General features: G+C 44.5%; 1 pseudogene; it reads right to left on the bottom strand.

Annotated features, from left to right (window-relative positions):
- Positions 1 to 211: 211 nt before the first annotated feature.
- On the bottom strand, positions 212 to 22,538 carry LOC112919250 (large ribosomal subunit protein eL34 pseudogene; annotated as a pseudogene).
- Positions 22,539 to 23,769: the final 1,231 nt, after the last annotated feature.

Genomic DNA, 23,769 nt, shown 5'->3' on the forward strand with positions numbered 1-23,769 from the left:
AAACCAAGAGTCAGACACTTCACCGACTGGGCCACCCAGGTGCCCCTTAAGTCATAATTTTAAATTAATTTAAATTTCATTCAATTTTAATCAAAGCAATTAAAAATAAATTAGTTTAATTTAATTAAATTTTTAAAATGTCGGTTTCTATTTTATTTCTTCTAAAACACATCTATTGTAATTTTTATTTTTTTATTATTTTTTTAACAGATCAAGCTTTTTGATTTTTATTACTCAAAAAAATCCTCATTTTTTTATTTAGCTTTCTGACTCTGTGCTTGTGCCTTCAACACTTTCACAACAGTTTTCTGCTCCTCAATAAGGAAAGCACGCATGATCCTGTCACAAACACACTTAGCACACATGGAACCACCATAGGCCCTGCTGACGTGTTTTTCATTTTAGACAATCTCATAAGGACTTTAGGTCTCACCACACGAACTCCTCGAAGTCGGCCAGGACACACGCCACATGCAGACTTTGGCGCTTTCCCAACCTTCTTGGTATAAAGGTAAACGATTCTATTGCCAGGAGTTCGGGACAGCCTAGTTTTGTTAGAGGCTGTATTGTAGGACAGTCTACGACGGTATGTCAAACGCTGAACCACTCTGAACGCCTACAGACGCCGTCCCTGGAAGAGGACTATTGTAATTTGTATTTACAAATTACAAGGAGGAGAGATTAGAGTACCTCTCCAGTACTATATTCATGTAAACATCCTTCCCTTTAATAAGCTCCACACTACTTGTTAACCACCATGCTGTAGTCCACATATTGACGGTTCCATTCAAGAAGCCCGTTGTACTTATGTTTATGGAATTAAAATCTGAAACCAAGTATGGGAGACATACTGTAGAACACAAGCCAGATGGGCGGAGCTTTTTGTAGGAGAATTGGCCCTTCCCAATTTCCAAAGACCCTCCACCACAAGAGGCTTAAGGATTATCCCTCTACAGCTGCCATTTTGGAAATACCTTGGGCCCACCCTCACCCCCAACACCATGAGGCTCATCCACCAGGTATTTCCTATTTCGCAGGAATGTAGAGCAAGGCTCTTTCCTCTGGTTTCTGCAAAGCTAGTGTAGCTGGTCTCACTGCTCATATGAAAGGAAATGGCTTTACATTTTTACAAGTCCTTGGTAACAATGATGCATTACATTTCACTCAGAGTATTTGGGAAGATCCTTTTCAACTTGCCTCATTACTCTTTAACGCATACCTATAAATAAATGAGCCTTGATTCTTAGAAGAATAAGAGGAAATTGTTCTTCTCAAAGTGTGACAGCTGGCAGACTTGAAAGGGATAATTTGTTTTATTTTATTTACTTCTTTTATTGGCTATTCTTCTCTGAAGAAATACAAATTGCCAATTTAGGAGGGATGATGTGCAACACAGAAGGACTCTTCTGTTTACAAGCATTTCAACTTAGTTCCTTTTAAAAAGCAAGACCTTGGACTAAGCTTAGAGATGATCTCTATACCATGGAATACTATTAATAGCCATTTAGAGGAGCAACGTTCATTTTAAAAGGCCTAATAGCACAAAAATGTGAAGAATGCAAGTTTGACTTCTTCCATTAGTTGATGTCATCATCATCCAGGCCTGTGAGAACAGGGTGATGCGGGAAAGGTAAAAACGTGTGCCTTCCTATGTGGCACATTAAATGTAGGCAATTTGGAAGTTTCGAGGTTTGCATGGGGCACCCAGGGCCTCTTTGAAATATTTAAACACCTGTGAGCTCACCTTGACTTGCTGAGGGAAGCTGAAACGAGAAGGCACAGGAACAATATAGGAGCAACTCTGAGTGAGGCATTGACCAGGACAGTTTCCATGGCAGATTGATTTCCAGGGAATGATAACAAAACAACAATAAAACAGAACAAATCCCCTAAGATTTGGCCAGGCAGCCAAACGCAGTCTGTTTGATTTTACACTAATAACTGGCATATATCAAACACTTTATATACGCCAAGCATTCTGCTACCTTGCTTCTTATCCATTAGCTCATTAAATACATAAAGTATAAGTGCTGTAAGTACTGTTATTATCCTTCCCTTACAAACAAGGAAAGCAAGACCCAGGGCGATGAAGTACCTTGCAGAAAGTCACAGGGACAGCAATTGTAGGTTAGTGCCCAGGATCTTAGGAAGCCTATAGCATGAAGGCTAGGACCCATCCTTGTAGCTCTGACGACTGATGGAGATACCGAAGAAGCCCACGTGCTGATAGTGTTGCTCAGATCTTCTACATATGTCTTCCCTGGGTTTTTGCCTAGTTGCTCCATCAACTGTTTGACAGAGAAATGTTAAAATCTTAGAGTATATTACGGAATTATCTACTTCTTCTGTGACCTCTGTCAATTGTACCCTCACTGATTATTGAGCATATACACATTTATAACTGGCATGTCTTCCTGTTGAATTGACCCTTTTATCACCATGAAGTACCTTTATTTATCTCTAGGAATACATTTTGCTTTGATATTTACTTTTTCACGTTAGTATATCCACTCTGACCTTCTCTGTCTCGTCTCTTTTTCATTCCTATGTTTCTTCTTTTCTGCCTCTCTGGGATTATTTGGACTTTTTTTTAAAGAATTCGCCGAAGGCTGTCAAAGGTGTATGACAAAACAAATACACCAATTCTCTGCAGGTGAGAATCACAACTGACACCCTTCAAGAAAGAGAATCTGGTTATACATATCAAAATTCTTAATAAGATATCCTGTTCCTTAGCCTATTCTACCTCTGAATGTTTATGCTTATTTTAAAATTTTTATTAAAGATTTTATTTACTTATTTGAGAGAGATCACAGCAAGGAGAGGGGGAGAGGGAGAGGGAGAAGCGGGGAGCCCAATGTGGGTCTTGATCCCAGGACCACAGGAAACATGAACTGAGCCAAAGACAGATGCTTGACCAACAGAGCCACCTAGATGCCCATATATTTATGTTAAAAAAAAAAAAATTATGGGGGCAGCCCTGGTGGTGCAGCGGTTTAGCGCCACCTGCAGCCCGGGGTGTGATCCTGGAGACCCGGGATTGAGTCCCATGTGGGGCTCCCTGCATGGAGTCTGCTTCTCCCTCTGTCTGTGTCTCTGCCTCTCTCTCTCTTTGTGTGTGTCTCTATGAATAAATAAATAAAATCTTTAAAAAAAAAAAAAACATTTGCATTCATAGAAAAAAAATATATATATGGGTTTATAAGTCTAGGCCTCAGGCTTATTTTTCTGCTTCCAGAGTTGACAATACCTGCTGCTACTATAGTAATACTCTGACAGAATATTACCATACAGTACGCAATGATAACCTTTGACAATCCTCACCTGTTCTGCTCTCTCCCTCTCCACATTGCTCCTCCCACCTCTTTCCCTCTTCAACTTACCTTAAGGTCTCATTGGCAAAAACCTACAGCATACCTTTAAATTAATTTTAGCTCTTAGAATTTTGCAATTCAAGAAAAAAAATTAGAATAAATAACACACTGTTCATTGTCAAATGATTTCATTATGAAATTTCTTCAGGCATATAGGAAAATGTTATAAAGACACCGATGAGCCCATCATCTAGCACAAGCAATAAAGTGATTCCTCAGCTCCTCCTCACCTTGACCTACTCCATTCAGTTTTCTTTCCTTGTAATTCCCAAAACTGCTCTTGTGAAGGTCACCAACCCCTCCCTGTGGCTAATCGAGTCATCCTCTGTTGGCCTGCTAATATACATGACCTGCCACAGCCACAGTGGCCAGTGACAATTCCTCTCATCCTCCACAAAGCTGTTCTTGGGCGTCTTCCTTCAACCTCTCTGCTATCCCTCTTCATCCCCTCTGCTGGTTTGTCCTCTTCTCTTCAACCTTTAAAGGTAAAAAAAATCTCATGCCTTGGCCTGCAGCCCTCATCTCTTCCTCATCTGCACGCTCTCTCCTTAGTTGATTGCCTCTGGTCCCATGGCTTTTAATAACATTTATATCTGAATCTTGTTTATCTTCTGCACTGAGGATGCTTTCAGCGACTGATTCTATGACATCTCCTCTTGGGTATCTAACTAATAGGAACCTTGAATGTAATATGTCCAAAGCAATGCACTGAATTGCTACCACTCAAAAAATCTTCTCCAGCCTTCCCCATCTTGGTAAAAGGCATCATCACCTTCCTTGTTTGTACCTCCATCTAACTTTTCAGTAATTGCTACCAGCTGTCCCTTCCGAATACCCCAAGTATCTTTCCTTCTCTCCATCTCCACTGTGTCCTCTTGGATAAACACGACTCATCCCCTTTGCCTGCAGTTCATCCACCAGCTCCTGTCTCTCCTCTCTCTCCCATCTATTCCCCTCAATATGGAGTGGGAGCATTTAAAGTGCAAATCAGATCATCCTCTCCCCTTAAAACTCTGAAATAAGAAGAAACTAAAGCAATCACGGTGTGTATGCCCCTCTGGTAAGCCTCTGGCAAGAATTTTAAATCCTTAGACAGAAGCCCTTGGGTGATGACTCAGTAACAGCCCTGTGTCCTAATTGTCAGTCCAGCCCAAGAGTCTCCTTTAAAATGTACAGTGTGTCTCCTTATTTTTGTGAGGAGTCCCTAATAGGTTTTTCCTTGGGTAAAAATTAAGTTGGTGCAACCCTGATTCCCACTGCAGCCACTGGCAAGTCAAACACTCAACGGCAGATTCTATAAATTCTCCGTAATATTTTATTTCCCAGTGATAGACCAACTCCTGAGTTTGTGTTTGTATCTGATAAAACAAAGTCTTTCCTGTAAATAGAGATTTACCTTGAAAAGATACTCTTAGATTCAGTCTTTTTTTTTTTTATTGAGTCTAAGGAGCTGAAAACTTTCAGCATGGTTGGACTTGAATCTATAAAATTATGTAAATATTTTCCAGTAGTTCATAAAATATTTAAAAACTTGATTATTATCCCTCAGGAAATGTCATTACTGTGCTCAGAAATAAGCCGTAGTTCCAAATTGCCTTTCAAAGTCAAATGTCAGAACTTTAGCTCATACTTCTAAGACACTTTAACTTTTCCTTTCATGCCCATGTCCCACATTGCCCAGTCCCAGAGTCAGCCACACTCAAATCACTCCATCCACGCACATCTCTCTCCCTTCCCAGAATGCTGTCTTCTCAGGCACTGTACCCACAATGCAAACTATGCTGACCACTTTCTTAGTATTTTAAAAATAATCATTGTCCAAGTTTCAAGTCTTTTTTTTAAAAAAGTGCCTTCCCTGGTTGATCCCTCTTGCTAGGAATCCAGCAAGAATTTCAGCATACACACTTGCAAGAATTTCCTCTCCCCGCCACCCCTCTCTCTCTCATAAACACACACACACACACACACACAGATCTCCAAGATCTGAAACAAATACACACACCACCACAAAAGTGAATCATTAATCATCTGAAGCTGAGGGAAACAACACTTCTTCCAAGATCACTGAATGTTTAATGTGGTAACAATTACTAAGTAATCATTCAGTGCTATTTAACTCATCACAATGATAGGAGGAGGAGTCACAGAAATCCTAACGACTAGCATTTCCACGTTACTTTAGAGCATCTTTATCATCACAGTGGCCCCTGACACCATGTCTCCATCTTATAGAGGAGGCTCCAGGTCTCAGCTGATAGCACAGGTACTGGCTCCCCACATCCCATGCTCTCTCTCATACACTATGTACAGCTTTAATTTTTTTTAAAGTATATCCACAGAGCATTTAGCAAAAGCATCTCATTGTTTGATTCATCTTGCTTAAGTGACTTTTTAATAAAAAAACTATAGTTTCCATTCTTACAGTCAAAACTATGGAGGATACCTCAAAATCAGAGAAAACTCAGAGGCTCAACAGCAATATCCAAAATCAATGCTGAAAATAGCCAGTAGTAAAAGTCATTATCAATATGAAAGTCAAGACTTTTCTAGGGAAGTTGTAGACTAAAGTCTTCTTTCATTCATTCCGCATTGGGTTGCTACTTCACGCCATGTTTTGGGCAAACGCCTGGGAATAGAGAGATGAGAAGAAATCCATGTCTGTCCAGGAGGAAACTGCACATTCCAGGGGGGGAAAGACATTCCAGAAAATGGCCATCACCAGAGTATAAGAACTTTTCCCATTGGGGCAGGGAGATTTCAGCCTAAAGGGCACTGTTACTTTTGTCCTTAAGCCAAGGACAAAAGAATGATGGGACCATATGGGGTGGGTGGGAAGAGGGCATTTGAGATGGGAGGGACAGGTGCAGCTCCTGCAAAGGTCCTGGTGGAGGGGAGCTTGGTGCAAGCAGCTCAGGGTGGCTGCAGGCAGGCTGCAGGTCACAGGAGTCCACCGTGAGCTCCACAAGCCTGCCACACCAAGGGCTACCATTCCCATTGTGGATATGTTCATTATTTGAAATTTCTTACATCTTTATTATAATTTTGCTAATCTGAAAATGGGCATGTTTTCTATTTCTAACTATTTTCTGGTGATAGCAGTAAAATGTCTTGTTCTAACAAAACATAAATGCATAAATGCATAAATTAATGCATTATGACAGCTATCTGTTAATAGAAATAAAGTACATTATTTTAACACTAAATATATCTACAGGTTTTTAAAAATATTTTATTTATTTATTTGAGAGAGAGAGTGAGAAAGAGCATGAGCAGGGGGAGAAGCAGACTCCTCACTGAGCAAGGAGCCCAATGTAGGGACATGATCCCAGGATTCTGAGATCATGACCCAAGCCAAGGGTAGACACTTAACCAACTCAGCCACCAGGCACTCTACAGTTTATATATATATATATATATATATATATATATATATATATATACACACACACACTTCATTTTACACCCTACAGTTTATATATATATATATATATATATATATATATATATATATATATACACTTCATTTTACAGAAGAGAATACATTGATCAAAAGATTTTATTGATAAACAAGAGCTGCTATTCTAGCTGATACACTGATTAGTGAACATTTTAAGATTAAAATGCACCTCCTATTGCTATAAGATGGATGGACAGATATAAGGCTGCATATCATACTTCCTTTCTTTTAAGATTTTATTTATTCATGAGAGACACACAGAGAGGCAGAGACACAGGCAGAGGGAGAAGCAGGCTCCATGCAGGAAGCCTGCATGTGGGACTCGATTCCGGGACCCAAGGATCACGCCCTGAGTAGAAGGCAGACCCTCAACCACTGAGCCACCCAGGCGTCCCTGCATATCATACTTCTTATGGATACTTACCAGAATGACATCACTGAGATGCCAACATCAATCTCCTATCATTTTCCTTGTGATGCTCATTACTACATAGTAGCATCCCTGTTTGCTATGATTACCCATAAGGCAAGTATTATATATAAATTAGATATATAATAATGTACTAAATATGGCAATTATTTATTGTTACGGAAATTTCACCAAGATGATAATAAAGTGCTGCTAAAATTTAGAAGCATGTTGCCTATTCTTATATTGTCACAATTTCTAAGATAAAATACTTGCCAGGTGTCAGAAGACAAAACTCAGGATCAGAAAATGAAAAACTGAAAGCTATTAGAGAAGAAAATGAAAAAAATGCTATCAAATATATTTGGGGGATAATAAATGAAGTGTCAGGAAAATGCATGTCACATCATCATCACAACAGCAAAGCATGAGGTTGAATTTACTATCAGCTACTTCCTTGCCCACTGTGCTGTACAAATTTCATGAAATGTCAGAAAAAGAAAAAAACAGACAAAAATACATCAGATTATTATATCCTAGTGACTCTGCGTTCCTAATTATTTTGATTCATTTTTTCTACTTTTAATTAGGTTCAACAATCTGATTTATATCACTGGCATGGAATGATTTTGTGTTTTCAATTGTTACTGTTGAGAAAATGTAGTATCCCAAATTAAACTTTTTAAATTGGAGAATGATCTTTTTTTTCCCTAACTCTCACAGCCATGCTCTATGGCCTGGGGGCAGCCCAAGGGCTGACACACGGGGCCATCACAGAGTTTCAAGTGTGCAAACAACTGTTAATTTAGCTTTTAACAGGCATATAAAATAAATTGAAGGCTTTATTTGCTTTAGCTCTTCACAAAAAGAAAAAATACCTTAACACATGAGGATAGTAAAAGAAAAAGCAACAGCTGTTCATTAAATGAATATTACGTATTCATATCGGGCATGGCATTTTATGCCAAATGCGTATGCAATAAAAATGAAAAAAGCAGGAAGTGACATTTAAAAAGCTTTTAATTTTTCAGCAACTTTGAATCTCCTGCTGCCTTGGTAAAATGTAAAAGGATATATGGGGGTTGAGGGCAAGGACCCCAAATTGGGCTTGGGGATGGGAGTGGGAACAGGTTGCCAGAGGACTCTCAGAATCAGGAAAGGCTTCAGCCCCTCATCCTGCCCCTCCAACAGCCCCATCCAGCATTTTCTCTCTATCCTCCAGGAGGTGTTCTTTGCAAATACAAGTGCGTATGTACTCTTTCCAAACAAGGAGTTGCTGAGAAGGGACAGAGCTGCCCTCTCTTCTGCCAACAAATTTGACTGAGAATCTCTGGGGGGGTTTTAAGACTATCTACACTCTTTGCCTCCTCCCACAGTTGAAAGCCCCAATCCAAAAACAATTATTTTGAAGAGAATTTTTTAAATATAAGAAGAAATAATAATGTTCTTCAAAATATGAAAGAATAATTCCTTAAGTAGATCCTTCTGGGGCTCTTGCAGTATCTGCATCTCCTCTATGGGAAGGGAGAGTGGTCTGAACTCTGAAGCTCCTGCCCGATGGTGGGAGGTTGTGGGCTGGTGTATGACCTGGAAGCTATTTCCTAAGAGACAACTAGAGTGAAGTCTGTGACCCCTATCCCAACCCAAGCTAAAGTAGGGCACAAACCAGACACAGAGACACAGAGAGCAGACAAAGAATGAAAGTAAGAGAAAAAGAAGGAGACCATTCTCAAGAATACTGTATTTCTGAGAAATGGCTCACAATCCAATGGTGCAGGGATCAGCACAGTAGCAGATTAGGAACAGAAGAGGGAGAGACAAAGTCCTGTGTGACTGGAATGAAAGGCCTATTCCAGGGACAGTCCCCAGAAGTTCTGAGAATAGGGAGAAATTCAGTGAGGCAGGATCTAGAGACAGGGGGGCTGGAGCTTGGCAGGACAGGCGTTGAAGATAGTTGGCGAATGTCCTTACCTACCAGGATAATGTTGGATTTTGTCTTCTGGGAAATGGGGGACTCGTTCGCAGAGGAAATGCATGATTAGATTTATTTTAGGGAGGTCATTAGTCCTTGAAGCAGGAAATCTAGTGTGTCATGGGCCACTGGGTCCCGGCTCTGAGACCTTAAATCCCCCCCAAACTTGCTGGGGTAGTATGTCTGCTTGGATACTTTTCATTGTGAGTAATTTAAAGTCTGAATTAAACTGGCTTAATAAGGGGAAATTCTTGGCTCACCCAACAGAAAGGCCCAGGGGTATATCAGGCAGCAGGTGGGGTGGAATCCAAGAGTCCAATGTCAACAGCGACCCAGCATTTTCCAGTCTCTTCCCTCGGCCCCCAAGGTGGTCACCTGATCCCATGGCTGACCTTCTCCAGCCTGGAAGATGTCTGTCAACAGTATCAGAGACACCTGCCTCCCTATTTACAGACAGACAGACAAAGAACATCTCTTGCCCCTGCCCTCCAAGCTGTACTTCCACAGCCCCGTTCAGACCATTCACCCTCCTGAATCCTTACGGCCCCGGGGAAGGCATCACACTGAATGGCTTACGGAGAGATTCTTACTGCTTCCTGAACAATCACTGTGTGGTTAGTGCTCACAACTACAACTGGGCTTGAGTCTATATCAACTCAAACAGCATGGTCCCCAAGTCACGCAGAGGGTGAAATAGACCTCAGTGAGGCAACTGCAGTTTGCCAATTTTCTCCTCTAGTTATTTTTTCCAATGAGTATTGGAAATTGAGTGGTGTGCAGGATCCACAGTCTTTTATCCTGCCTATATGGGCAGCAGTCAAAAAGTCTGGGATCCACACAAAGTTTGATGTGGTATTTGCAGTGGGTTGGTGTCTTCCAAATATTCATGTCCAGCCAGAACCTCAGCCAGTGATCTTATTCAGAAATAAGGTTTTTGCAGATATAGTTAATTAAGATGAGGTCATAGTGGATTAGGTAGGCCCTAAATCAAATGACTGGTGTCCTTGTAAGAAAGGGAGAGGATTCATGACACACAGAGAAATGGCCACATGAACATGGAAACAGGGATGGGAGTGAAAGGGATGCAAGCCAAGGAACACCAAGGGAAGCCTGGAATGACTGGGAGTGGGATGAGGCAAGGCAGGATTTGCCCCTAGAACCTTCAGAGGAAGAAAAGAAGCATGGCCTGCCAATGCCTCCCCCTCAGACTTCTTGCCTCCAGAACCTTGAGAGAATAAACATCTGTTGTTTTCAGCCACCAAGTTTATGGTCATTTGTAATGGTAGCCCTGGGGAACGAATACAGTATTTATCATGGGGTATTTTATCATTTAGGGTTATGCTCAGCTGCAAGGACCAGAAACCCTTAAAAATGTGGCTTAAAACCATGGAAAGAGCCCAAGTGTCCATTCACTGATAAATGGCTAAAGAAGATGTGGTCTATATATACAATGGAATATTACTCAGCCATCAAAAACAATGAAATCTTGCCATTTCCAACAACGAGGATGGAGCTAAAGTGTATTACACTAAGGGGAAAAGTGAGAGAAAGAAAATACTGTATGATTTCACTCATATGTGGAATTTAAGAAACAGAACAGATGAAAGTACAGGAAAGGAAGGAAATATAAAATAAAGTAAAAACAGAGAGAGGCAAACCATAAGAGACTCTTAACTAGAGAGAAAAAAATCGAGGGTAGCGGGAGGGGAAGTAGGCAGGGGGATAGGCTTGATGGGTGATGGGCATTAAGGAGGGCACTTGTTGTGATGAGCACTGGGTGTCATATGTAAGTGATGAATCACTAAACTCTACTCCCGAAACCAATACTACACTATACGTTAATTAACCTGATTTTAAGGAAAACCTGGGGCAGCCCCGGTGGCTCAGCACTGCCTTAAGCCCAGAGCCTGATCCTGGAGACCCAGGATCAAGTCCCATGTTGGGCTCCCAGCATGGAGCCTGCTTCTCCCTGTGCCTGTGTCTCTGCTTCTCTTCTAACCTGATTTTAAGGAAAACCTGGGGCAGCCCCAGTGGCTTAGCACTGCCTTAAGCCCAGAGCCTGATCCTGGAGACCCAGGATCAAGTCCCATGTTGGGCTCCCAGCATGGAGCCTGCTTCTCCCTGTGCCTGTGTCTCTGCTTCTCTCTCTGTATCTCTCATAAATAAATCTTAAAAAAAAAAAAAAAGAAAAACCTGGGGGGAAAATGTGGCTTAAACAAGGTGATTCTCACACATAATAAAGAGGTTTAAAGTCAACAATCAGGGACAATCACAAAATTTCTAGTTGCCTTGCTGATCTAGGATCCTTCTATCTTCCTGCTCTGTCGTTGTAACCGTGAGGCACAACATGGCCCCAAGCAGAGGGGATGCAGGGGTGCCTTCTCCTTAAAAACATCGTCTTGTTATTTGGAAAGAGAAGCCTTCGACAGGCCCTTCTGCCTGTATCTCAAAAAGCTCCATCTACCTGTAAAACATCATCCAGTGTCAGACCATCACTCTGATTGAAAAAGGGTCTAAGAAATTGAATGTTTCAATGAATGAGGGTCAAGGACAGCAGGGGCCACAGTATAAAAGGCTCCCTTTGGTCAGGGAAAACTTCACCCAGGTTGCAACAGGAAACTGTGTTGGAAATTGAGTTAGTTGCATTCTGGTGCACCTAATAGTCACCTACCTGAATGTGGGTCCAGATTCCCTTTGGGCACTAGGAAGCTTACAGTTAAATCTGAGACCCACTTACCATTTTAAAGGACCACTTAACATCTGTTTCTGGGCTCATCTTATGTGCTGGCTTTTCATATTTCTCCTCTGGCCAGACCACATTCGAGTGTTCATTTTGCTCTTTGATATTGCCACAGATTTTTATGAACTGACTCAAGTCCTCCATCACAGGAGAAAAGAGAGACTGAGATCGTGTGAGAGAGGATGAGAGCTAAGTCTAGCAGGATTTGGGGGTGGGAGATAATTAAGTCTATTTGGGATGTACAACATTTTAAGATAACTATGGAATATTGAATTAAAAATAATATAAAGATTGGATGAAGATTTGAAAAAGGCAAATAAATATTAAAGTCATGGGAGTGGTTGAGACTATCCAGGGAAATGACAGAATGAAAAGAGAAAAAAGATCAAAAAGAGAAGGGGAAAGAGGTGCTGTAAATAAGGAGCATGATTACTTGATTAATAAGCATACTTGATTACTTGAAGCTTCTTTCTGGATTCAGGAAGCAGCTGCTTGCGTTGTGGCGCTACTTCAAGTTTTCTTTCCAAGCAGACAGTCTGGCGCCACCTGTCTCACGTTTGTTAGAACTTTTTGCTCTTGCATTTTTCATCAGTTTCATTTAACTCTTTGCAATAGATCCAACTCCCCAACTAAAGACAGAAAGAGAGAAACCATTATGAAATTAGGCAGCATCACTACACATGTCCTTTATCAGTGACAATTTGAAATTCGGTCCAAACGAAAGTGTAAGACGATGTCCGTGAGACAACCCATTTCCCATCTGCTACTGAAACAGCCCTCAACACACATCCTACAGTTTGGACAGTAAGTCCAGTTTATGTTATTCCCTAGTGGATCCTGGAATCAAACCTAGTTGGTCTCCAAAAATGAAGACTATGTCTGATTGCTGCTGTCATGTCCCTCCCTACCTTGTGTGTGCACATGTGTGTGTGTTCCCATTTTCACAAGAACACTGGCAGACAATATTGGTGCCCACCCATATCCCCTCACTCCCACTTAGTGCCACTTCCCAGTATTACCTACCAGCACCTGTGGGTGTTGGCAAGCCATGGGCGATGGTTTCTGAGCAGCACCCTTGCTTCCAGCATTAGGAAACTGTGTTTTCTACACCTGGTAATTCTACACCTGGTGATCCTAACAAATTACCACAAGCATAATGGTTTAAAAGAACCCAAATCTTTTATCTTACGGTTCTGTATTCATCATTAGCCCAACATGAGTCTCATCTGGTTAAAATCAAGGTGTCAGCAATGCTAGATATTTTGACAATATTTGTTCTGCCCACCATGAGCATGGAATGTTTTTCCATTTCCTTGTGTCATCTGTAATTTCTTTCATCAGTGTTCCATAGTTTTCAGAGTATAGATCTTTTTACCTCTTTGGTGAGGTCTATTCCAAGGAATTTTACGGTTTTCAGTGCCATTGTAAATGGGATGGATTCCTTGATTTCTCTTCCTGCTGCTTCATTTTTGGTGTATAGAAATGCAACAGATTTCTATACATTGATTTTGTATCAGTGGCTTTACTGTGTCCATGCATCAGCTGTAGCCGTTTTTGTAGAGGGGGAGTCTTTTGGCTTTTCTACAGAGTATCATGTCTTCTGTGAATACTGAAAATTTGACTTCTCCCTTGCCGATTTGGATGCCTTTCATTTTGTTGTTGTTGTTGTTGTCTGATTGCTGAGGCCCTGATCATTTGGGATATAGGCAAATTCAGATCCTTGAGGTTACAGGACCAAGGTCACTGTTCCCTTGCTCATTATCACTCGGGGGCCACTCCCAGCTTCCTGGAGTCCCTCCCATTCCTTGGATCCCAGCCTCCATCCTCAAAGCCAGCAAGAGAGGGTGGGTCAGAACCCTTTCCCCCTTTGAATCTGGACTCCTTCCAAATGCTCCATCTGACCCAGCGGGTAAGGAGTCTATTTTCAAGGACTCACGTGATGAGCTGTGTCCAGTGTCAGGTGGCTAGTAAGTAGGAGCAACTGGTTTGAAACTCAGGTGTTTCAGCTACCTCGGCTGGGCCCTTAGCTGCTCCAAGATAATGCATCCCCAACAAAACTCATTTGGGGTGAAGAGAAAACAGGTGCCACGTTGAGCCAATTGGAAAGCAGAGCAAAAAGAAAAATCAGTCTTATGACACTGCCTTCCCTGAAAATGGTGATATTTTGATTATTATGGATATTTTCAATTAATTTTGATTTCTAAAACTATTTCAGGGAAATAGTATCACTCTCCCCCCATGGCCCAGAGAGAAAAGAGGACAGTGCTAGCTGCCATTTATGGGAACCTACATATACAAACACCTTTCCCAGATCCAGATGAATAAGCTGCCTAAAATAATAAAACGATTCCATCTGAAAGAAGGTGAGGAAAGGGAACCAAAACAGCTCATAATATTCTGAAACATGCAGGGCAACGACTCTTATCCTTGTCTTTTCCATTGATCCCAAGGAGAGATGAGCAATGAAGATGAAGACAGGACTCACTCTGTTCCTAAGTGTCTGACTTTTCGGGAACTGTCACCAAACGTGTTCAGAACCTCATTGGGTCAGAAGGGGGAGCTCTTGGTTTTAGTTTTGTCTCCCCAGCACTCAGGCTTCGGGGGCTTCCTTTCTTTGTTTTGTAAACAGAGGAATAGTATTAAGGATACTGTACAACAGGCCAAGTGACTGTCTGAGTTGCTTACACCACTGCTGCGCGAAGCCCTTGTCTTCTGCCTTTGTTCTGTCCGGGTCCCCAAGTGGTTTCGCTCGGCCCCACATAGTAGGTTTCTAACCCTCTGCTGAGCGGGTGGGTGGTCATCTCCGGAAAAGTTCAGTGTTTCCGGAGCTTTAAAATTCATGCTTTAACTCTTTGGGGCCACTAGGGGGCCATGGACATCCACTATAACGAATTTCAGACTCCAGAAGTTGGATAAGTTGGTAATTATTTACCAAGACCTTTTAAGACAGTTTCTTTAGGATAGGCTTTTAAAGATACTCGTTTTTAAAAATAATTTATTTATTTATTCATGAGAGACACACAGAGAGTCAGAGACACAGGCAGAGGGAGAAGCAAGCTCCCTGCAGGGAGCCAGAAGTGGGACTCCATCCCGGGACCCTGGGATCACGCCCTGAGCCAAAGGCAGATGTTCAACCACTAGGCCACCCAGGCCTCCTAGGATATTCATTTCTTTAGCATTCATTTGTATAGGGTTTATTTAAATTTTAAGATCACTTAGTAATTCCAGTGAAATTTAAAGTAAAAAGCTATTTACATGAATGGAACAATATCTAACTGTTTCTAACTGGAGCATTCTGCTCCAGAAGAGTCTGTGCCAGATGGTGAGGCCAACACATCGAGAAAGACTCAATCCTTGTCTTTAAGAATGGACAAATTAGAAGCATGAATAGTTCATGGCGAACAGGGTGGTAAGCGTGGGAACAGGGAACAGGCGTGAGGACAGGCGCTGGCAAGACTGCTCAGCATTTCGGGCTGAGGGGTCAGCTGAAGCCACGGAGCATGCGGGGTGTGTAGGAAAGTGAGTGTGTAGGAAAGAGCAAGTGGCGTGTGTAGGAAAGTGTCTACCCTTCAAGCGTTGATTGCTTGAGCTTTAGGAAGTCCCAAGTCACTCCCATCCTCTCCTAAAGAGAAGATTTTTGTTCACCATTGGATTCATCGAAAAAACAAAAACACAGGGCAAATGCCCCAAACCTGACTACCCAAGATACCTAAAGTTTCCTACCAAATGCCACTGTGATGTTTTTCCCCTATAAGGACCTTAACTTTTAAAATCCCTTTAAAAGATTTTTTTAAAGATTTTATTTCTTTGAGAAAGAGAAAGAGAGAGAGCATGAGCTGGGGGAGGGGCAGAGGGAGAGGGAGCAACAGGCTCCCCGCTGAGCAGGGCATGGGGGGAGGCTCCATCCCAGCAATGAGGGAGCAGGCTAGCTGAGGACAAAGCAGAGGCTAACACCCCGCAGCCCCCCAGCCCCCCCTCCCCGGGGGACATGTGGGACATTCCCCAGGTACCCCTTGCTGCCCCAAAGCTAAGGAAAGGAAAAACAAATAGTTAACTTATGGAGATCACAATCTGCAAGACACGAGTCTCCCTCAGTTTACAAATGTCTTAGGAGTTTCTGAGAACAAAGCATTTTTATCAATAACCTAGCTTCCGGAAGGAAATGTAGATACAATGAAATGTCCTCATAACCTGCAGCCCACTGACAGAGACTTGAGGTGGGCAGGGTGTCCTGTTCCTCAGGAAGCTCCCAACTGTCTTCTGCGAATGCCTGGCTAGAGGGAAAAACAACCTTAACTTGATAATGGCAAGGCCTCGGGTATCCTGGGCGTCTTCTTTAGATATGAAAATCCTTTGGAGACCTCCCTCTTCCTTGCCTCCCCCAGCTCCCCAGTGTAGAATCAGCCTCCCCTCACAAGCTCACAGGTCCTGTCCAAGGGCTTTCATAAAACCACCCTTTTGCACCAGAGATGTCTCAAGAATTCTTTTTTGGTCATCACCCCACCGAATCCCACCTACATTCCAAAACTATATCACCAGGACCCCGGGCCCATGACCTGAGCCAAGGCAGATGCTTAAACCAACTGAGCCACCCAGGCGCCCCTTTAAAAGATATTTTTTTATTTTAAAAAGGGTAAAAGAAAAATCTATCTTCCCCAAAAGCCCCGCTGTGTATCTGGGTCTGGGAATACTCCTTGCCTTTGAGGAGCCCCTGCAAGCCTGGGTGGCCAGTGGGGCTCTTCCTACTTAGTGCCACAGGGTAAGTCTTCTGTTTTGCACAACAGATAGCTGAAAGAATTACCAAACAAGACCAGAGCCTGCCTGGAAAGTTCCTGCCGATTCAAAGGTCAGAACACTCCCTTTTATCCCATTTACCTAGGCCCTGGGCCCTGGGCCAGCTCAGATCAAAGAGCAAGCGGCCCGCCCCGGACATCTGAGCTCCAAGGCCTTGGGCCAGCCCCTCTGTCCCCAGGAGCTCCCAGGATTGTAAACGAGTGGCACAAGTCAACTGGATGTAGGCATCCACCTGAAAACAAATGTCTGACACCAACTGATGGTCACTATCACCCATGAGAGTGAGGGACCAAGCAGATGCTCCTCGGGGAGCGCGGGGCTCAGCACTTAGGCCGGAAGGGCCCGTGGTCAGGGTAAGAGGTACCCGTGGAAGTGTAAGCAGAAGAGGATAATGAGGATGAGATAGGATGAGGGCCCCCAGAGGGAAGGCGGACCTGAAGGGTACACCTGTTGGGTGAGCCCCCTCCAGACCCACTTGTGAGGCCCAAAACCCAGGGTCTCTGGGAGCCGAGCCTGGGGTGGCATGGTTGCTCAGATGATGGCAGTAACACAGACACAGTGGTTTCCCAGCCCCTCGGAACCCAGCCCAGCTGCACGGCCCAGGGCCTCGGAGGACAGGCTGTGGCCCTGGGGGTGCAGTGGAGAGAGCTGCCCTGGCCACAGTGGGGTCACACGGCCTGGCAGACGGTGGCACCCGAGCAGGTGTAGGTGGCTTGCTGCCCACAGAGCCCGTCAGGAGGGGAGGCCGCTGGCAAGGAAGGGCTCCCACCTGATACCCCAGACTGCCTCTGAGACCCTGCCCGCCACTGCAGGGGACCGGCAGATGGGGAGCTGGAGCCCCCAGACTGATGGGGGGCAGGGGACAGGAAGGGGGCCAGCAAGGCCCAGTTGCATTGTCATAGGGAGAGTTCTGTGGCCACAGTGGAAAGGATAAGTTGACCCTGTAAGTCCCTTAAAGGCAGGCCTCTTGTGTTCACAGAGTGTCCCTCTGACCCTCCATGGTCAGCGCAGCGCCTGGAGCCAAGGGGAAGGGACTGCTGTTCTTCGGGGGGTCCGGGGCAGGCTGCTTGCTGAGGCAGCAGGGCTGAGTGGGGGCCACGGGCTGGGGATCTGCCATCGAGAGAAGATGCATTCGGGTAGTAAAACCAATAGGCTGTGTCTTCAGAGGACCAGGAGGGTTAAGGTGGAAGCCGATATGACCCAGTAAAAGGCCTGAAGATAATGCATGTCCAGCACACATGGCATGTGACTACCACCGGCCCAGTGTGACCGCGATTAGGCCCTGCAGCCCGGGAGAGCGGGGCTGGAGCTGATGAGCACACAAGCATGACCAGTGAGCTGCACACCAGCTAAGAATCATTTTTTGGGCCCTGGAAACACTGTCACCTCCGTGTTTAGAAACATTTTTGAAATTGTGTTGACACCTCTACCCTGTTCCGTCAACACAGGGAAATTTTGCTGCAGAAAGCTCAGGGTAGCTTGCCGGGTCTGAACAAGTTCACGAAGGCTGAGACTTTGCTAATATCCAACGGGCATCATAATAAAGGAGATGCAAAGGGCTGCCAGAGAAGAAAAGTTAGTGCACCGCCCGGGAGGCAAAGACGGAGATGGTTGGAGCTTGCACCCCACGGTTAGAGACAGCCTCCTTATTCTTCTGTGAAGATGGGATCCTCGTTCCTGCAGTACTTTTCCTCTCTGATTTTGAATTTCATCTATTTTGGTGTAGTCAAGTCCCAAGAAGAGGCTCACATCCCCCAAATATTTCAAATGTTAGAAAGCACAGAGTACAGTTGGAGCAGCCTTACAGGGTCAAGTGTGGAGATTTTCGGTCTGTCATGAGGCAAAGAGCGTCCAGAAGTGGTAAAAGGGCCCTGAGCTCCCACCTTCTACGTGTCTGTTCTGCACACTCCCCACACCAGACACAGTTACGCAGGCCACCGATGTCAGAGCTAATGACCTGTTGATGATGGGCCTCTCTACCATAAGGGACAAGGGAGGAGGGCGGATCATCCCTTCCAGAGTCTGTGACTGCAGGTCCTTATTGTCTGGAAAGGAGATCCAGAGACACAAGAAGAGGAGGAAGGCTGAGGATGACCAGCCAGACTGACACGCTAGTCTGGAGGCCAACAGACAATGCAGAGAGTCATAGAAACTTTCCAAAGATTCAGTTGTGATTATGTTAGCTTGGATGACGAGAAGGAAAGAGATGCCGCCTTGTACTCCAAAAAGCTCTCTGTATAAGCAGCCTCATGGCATCTGAAAGCACGAAGCCCAGAGTCCTTAACTGTGACACTTGGAAGATGTTCCTTAATCTCTGGCTAGCCCTGGTGCCTGTCTATAAACAGGGATATTTACAGTCCCTTCCTCAAGATCTTATGGGAAGGATAAAGATGAGGTAGCAAGACCTACAGCACTCGGCCGGTGCCTGGTCCATGGGGACGGCTCAACAAATGTTTACCACTGTGATTATTATCTGCGCCCTGGGAAGAGAAGTCAAATCAAACATGCAATTAATAAATGACTTTGCAACAGTCAGCATAGCCAGGTAAGAAAAACATGTTTCGGTATAATAATCTTATTTCACCACCATCACGTTTTCTGCCACTGGTACTTGGGCTAAGGGCACAAGCCCCTGATGTTGTGAGAAGATACGAGAGAAGCAGGTCTGTAGGACAGGAGCAAGGAGGGGGCTCTATAGACGCAGTGGACACTCAGCTGGTGGGGTGGAGCCCTGCCCACTGCCACCTTCCGCACTTGGTCCAGCGGCCAGGCTTGCTGTGCGTGGGCCACCAGCCACATTCTCCCCAAGGGAAGCATGATGCTTGCGTGGTCTTCCCTGGGGTGTGGGGTGGTAGGGCAGGGGCAGAAAGTGCCACTTCTATCTTTGTCCATAGAATTCAAATGCACAGATCTCCTTATTTTCTCCTTAAGTGCCTGGTGTTACAGAGTACTCAATTTAGCCAACATCCATGGGGAAGAAATAAAAAATATTACTTAAAAAAAATCTATGGGAAAACAACAATTGAAATTTGGGGTGTGTGCATTACCCAAATGTCTGATGCAAGAAACAGAGAAGGGGAATGGGAAGCTCATCAGAACGTCTCCACTTCCTGTCACCTTAGGATGGAACCTATTCTAGAGGCCACAGGTGCCATGCAGGTCAGAACAGCTGCTCAGGCATTTGCTGAGACATTTACTAAATGAGTCTAAACCATTGCATGTCTTCATGTTCCCCCCTTGCTTTGCTGAACAGCACACACACGAAGTAAAAGGCTCTTGGATATGAGTCTCCTTTTGTTCTTCTATCCCTCACCCACAAAGCAGAATTTCTCTTTCCGTTCCAAGAATTTAAAATCAGCCTGAGTGTTAAGTGGCAAGCCCAGGTGAGCGATAGATGCCCAGGCCCTGGGCCCTGTTTACTCTCTGCTCTACGAGCGTGCCCGGTCCTGAGGCTCCGTCGCCCCTCTGTGAACGGGCTTTGCCCATCTTGGGCTGGGCACCACAGGGCAAGCTGCCCTCACCATCCTGTATTCACAAGATGCCCCCTGGGCTTGGCCTTCCCACGGAGGGTGTGTTGGCACCTCCCCTTGCAACAGACCGCGGTGGATGCTGTTCCGAGCTGGCCGTGGAGGAACGCATAGGTGTGTGCTGCATGAACAGAGGCAGACCACGGTGGTGCAGGTGGGCGGCTCTAACCAGGACGGAGTGGGCTTTGGGTCCTGGTTCTACAGTCTTGCAAACTAAAACCTGAAAACCGACCTCACTGCTTCAAACTTGAGCTTATTTGTATATTTGTAAAATGATGATCATTGCCGGGGGTTAGTTCTGTCCCCACTCAAAGATATGTGAGTGTGGTCTTATTTGGACTTAGAGTCTTTACAGATGTAATTAATAAGTAAATTAAGGTAGGCACGCTGGATTAGGTAGGACTCGCCTCCCTGTGAGGAGAAGACGCATAGAGAAGAAAAGGCAGGGGTTGGAGGGAGCCAAGAAACTCACAGGAACTCCAGCAACACCATGAGCTCGAAGCAACAAGGAAGGATCCTCCCCCCAGAGCCTTGGGAGGAGCCAGGCCCTGCTAACACCTCGATTTGGGAATTGTGTCTTCCGGAATGATGAGAGGATGAGTCTCTGCTGTTTTCAACACCCATCTGGGACATTTTGTAAGGGCAGCCCTGAGAAACTCAGGCAGTAATAAATTCTGGTTCATGAGCTGGCTGTGGGGATTAAACGAGATTATATAAGTAAATGCTTATTAAGTGTTAGATATCATCCCCTTCCTTCCTCTGCCCCCAGGGAGTGGGAACATAAGTGAGTTCATAAAAGGGTTTGATAGCCACACTGTCATCTGAAACCCAAAGGTGAGCGCAGCTGGGTGTTGACCAATCTGATTTTAGAAGCACAGCCCAATTCCACAGGCTGCAGTCCGCTTCTCCTCTACGTCTAGGTCTGAACTGGGGACTGGATACCTCTGCTGGCCCGTCCCATCCAATTTGGCCCTGAAGTCTGGTGATGAGCAGAAGGCAATGGCCCACCAAGCATCCTGATCAGAGATGGCAGAGGGATGTGCCACCAGCCTCCTCCCAGCCCTCTGGTGACTCTCACGGGCCAGACAATCCCCAAGACCTCCCTGAGCTCTAGCATCCTAAATTCCATGACGTGGGATCCAGGAACACCTGAAGACCAACCCCAAGGTGGTGCCACATTACAGGTGGTGCTGTTCCCACGAGAACATCTCAAAACCGTGTTTATATTTGCCACCCAATTCTACCTAGAGAGCTCCTCATCTGCTGAAAATTATTTACTCTATTTGTCAAAGATCCACTGAAGCTCCAGTCCACCAGAAATGAAGTCAAGGTTTGAACAGACTGAGGGAGAAGGCCCTTACGGAGCCTCCACCTCCCTTCCTGTGGACCCTTCAAGATGAGCAGCAGTGACCTGTCCCTGTCACTCCAGCTGATAGTCCAGCTGGAGCCTAGCCCTGGACTCTGATGTGGACCTGCCGTAGGGGAAAGGAGAAGCCTCCGGAACACAGAAGTTCATCCTCAGAGAGGGAAGATTAGGGCCAGTGAAATCAGTTCAAAGTCGACAGGTCACCGTGGAGAGAAGCCTCTGGCCTCAGGTGGAGTCCCAGGAATAGGAAATCTGTTCAGTCTTGAATTGTATGTCCCCCAAATTCATCTGGGGGGATGCAGAATGTGACTATATTTATAGGGTTGTTACAGACTTAATGTACTAAGACTAGGTCATCCTGGAGTGGGGTGGGCTCGTAATTCAACATGACTGTCCTTACAGAGGAGACATTTGGACACAAACACACACTCAGGGAGAACACCAGGTTATCATGAGGGCAGAAATGAGATTGATGCTGAGACCAGGGAACTGCAGAGACTGTCAGCAAAGCCCAGAGGCTGAGAGAGCCCTGGCACAGATTCTCCCTCCTAGCCCTTGAAGGAACCAGGCCTGCTGACACCTTTCTCTCACATTTCTAGCCTCCTGGGAGAGGAGATTCCTGTAGTTTGAGCCGCCCAGGCTGAGATTCTGTGTCCCAGCAGCCCCAGGGAGCCGATGCAGCATCATTCCAATCATGATGGTGCAAAAGCAGGAGATATGGTCAGGCTGGGCCCGGGAGATGTGAGAGTGCGGAGCTTGGGGGTCGGCGCCCCACAGGCTCTGTGCACACTCACAGCCGTGGGACTGGAGGAGGCCTTGACTTCTCTGGCAAGTTCCAGCAAGAGCCACACCATTGTGGTCCTAGTAGCAAAGCCAAGGTTGGGGGCATTAGCAGCCATGGAGGGAATCCTTGGGAAAATCAAGGCTGAGAAAGCAAAACCAAGTGACTACTGTGCATTTCCACCATCACTCTCAAATAGGGTTGCTGCAAGTGTGTTGTGCCTAAGCACCTAATACAATCGATCAACACTGGGGAAAGCCAAGACAGTAGAGAGCTCCAGGATACAAGAGGCAGAGCCCAGAGTAGAGCTGACCACCACAGCTGGCATGGCTGAGCAAATGTGGGGGGCACCGCACTTGCAAAACAGGGAGAGTTCCCCATTGAAAGCTTTGCTTCAAGAACTCAAGTGTAGCTTCTACTTGAAATCAATATTATTGCATGCACTTCAGTCATTCGCTCACAGGATGCTCAAGAGCCATCTGCATTGACCCCTAAGTTCTGAGAGAAAAGTATCCAACTTATTTAAAAATGCAAACATACCCAGATATAGAAGGTACTAGTGAAAGCAAGTTAATGTATCAAGAAATAATTATAGTTTGTTATAATCGAACCATTAAAGCATTTATAATGGTGAAAGGCTCCCAAAAAGAGTTTCTCTCATGAACAAGAGTCGTGAGAGTTAATGCACCATTCAGTCAATGAAATTCTGGCAACAGACATGTTCCCAAATAGGGCGCCTTCGCTTTATGGATTCCATGCATTGCTGAGGGGAAAGAGTTCTTATATTGAGTTTTCATTAAAAAATAAAGAATATACCCAAATAAGTTGGAGTTTATGTCCCTCAAAGCTTTGAGAAATAGATACATATATATATACATATATGTGTGTGTGTGTGTATATGTGTGTGTGTATATATATACAAATGTATAGGCTCTATACGGATCATGGGACGTGAACTCACAACCCTGAGATCAAGAGTTGTATGCTCTTCCAACTGAGCCAGCCACATGCCCCAGATCCCTCTAAGCTTTGAAATGGTTTAATCAAATATCAGTCTGATAAGAATGTTAGCATGAATCTACATACCAGGAAAAAAGATCAAGTACATTCTGAGAATATTTCTAAAAGTGAACTATTTGATTAACTCTCAAAAGGGAAAAGAAGATGGGCTAGAGTATAGAAAAATAGAACTTGACTCAAATGCAATGTTTTAATTTTTCCCAGAAGAGTTTACATATTCCTTGTGTAGTACTATTAATAAAAATTTTGTTTGGCCAAAGGAAAAAAAAAAGTGAACTATTGGAGAAAGAGAAGTTTAAACTTCTTATGGATCTTCAGAAAACAGTGCA

Source organism: Vulpes vulpes, chromosome 5, assembly GCF_048418805.1.
Source record: "Vulpes vulpes isolate BD-2025 chromosome 5, VulVul3, whole genome shotgun sequence".
NCBI lineage: Eukaryota > Metazoa > Chordata > Mammalia > Carnivora > Canidae > Vulpes > Vulpes vulpes.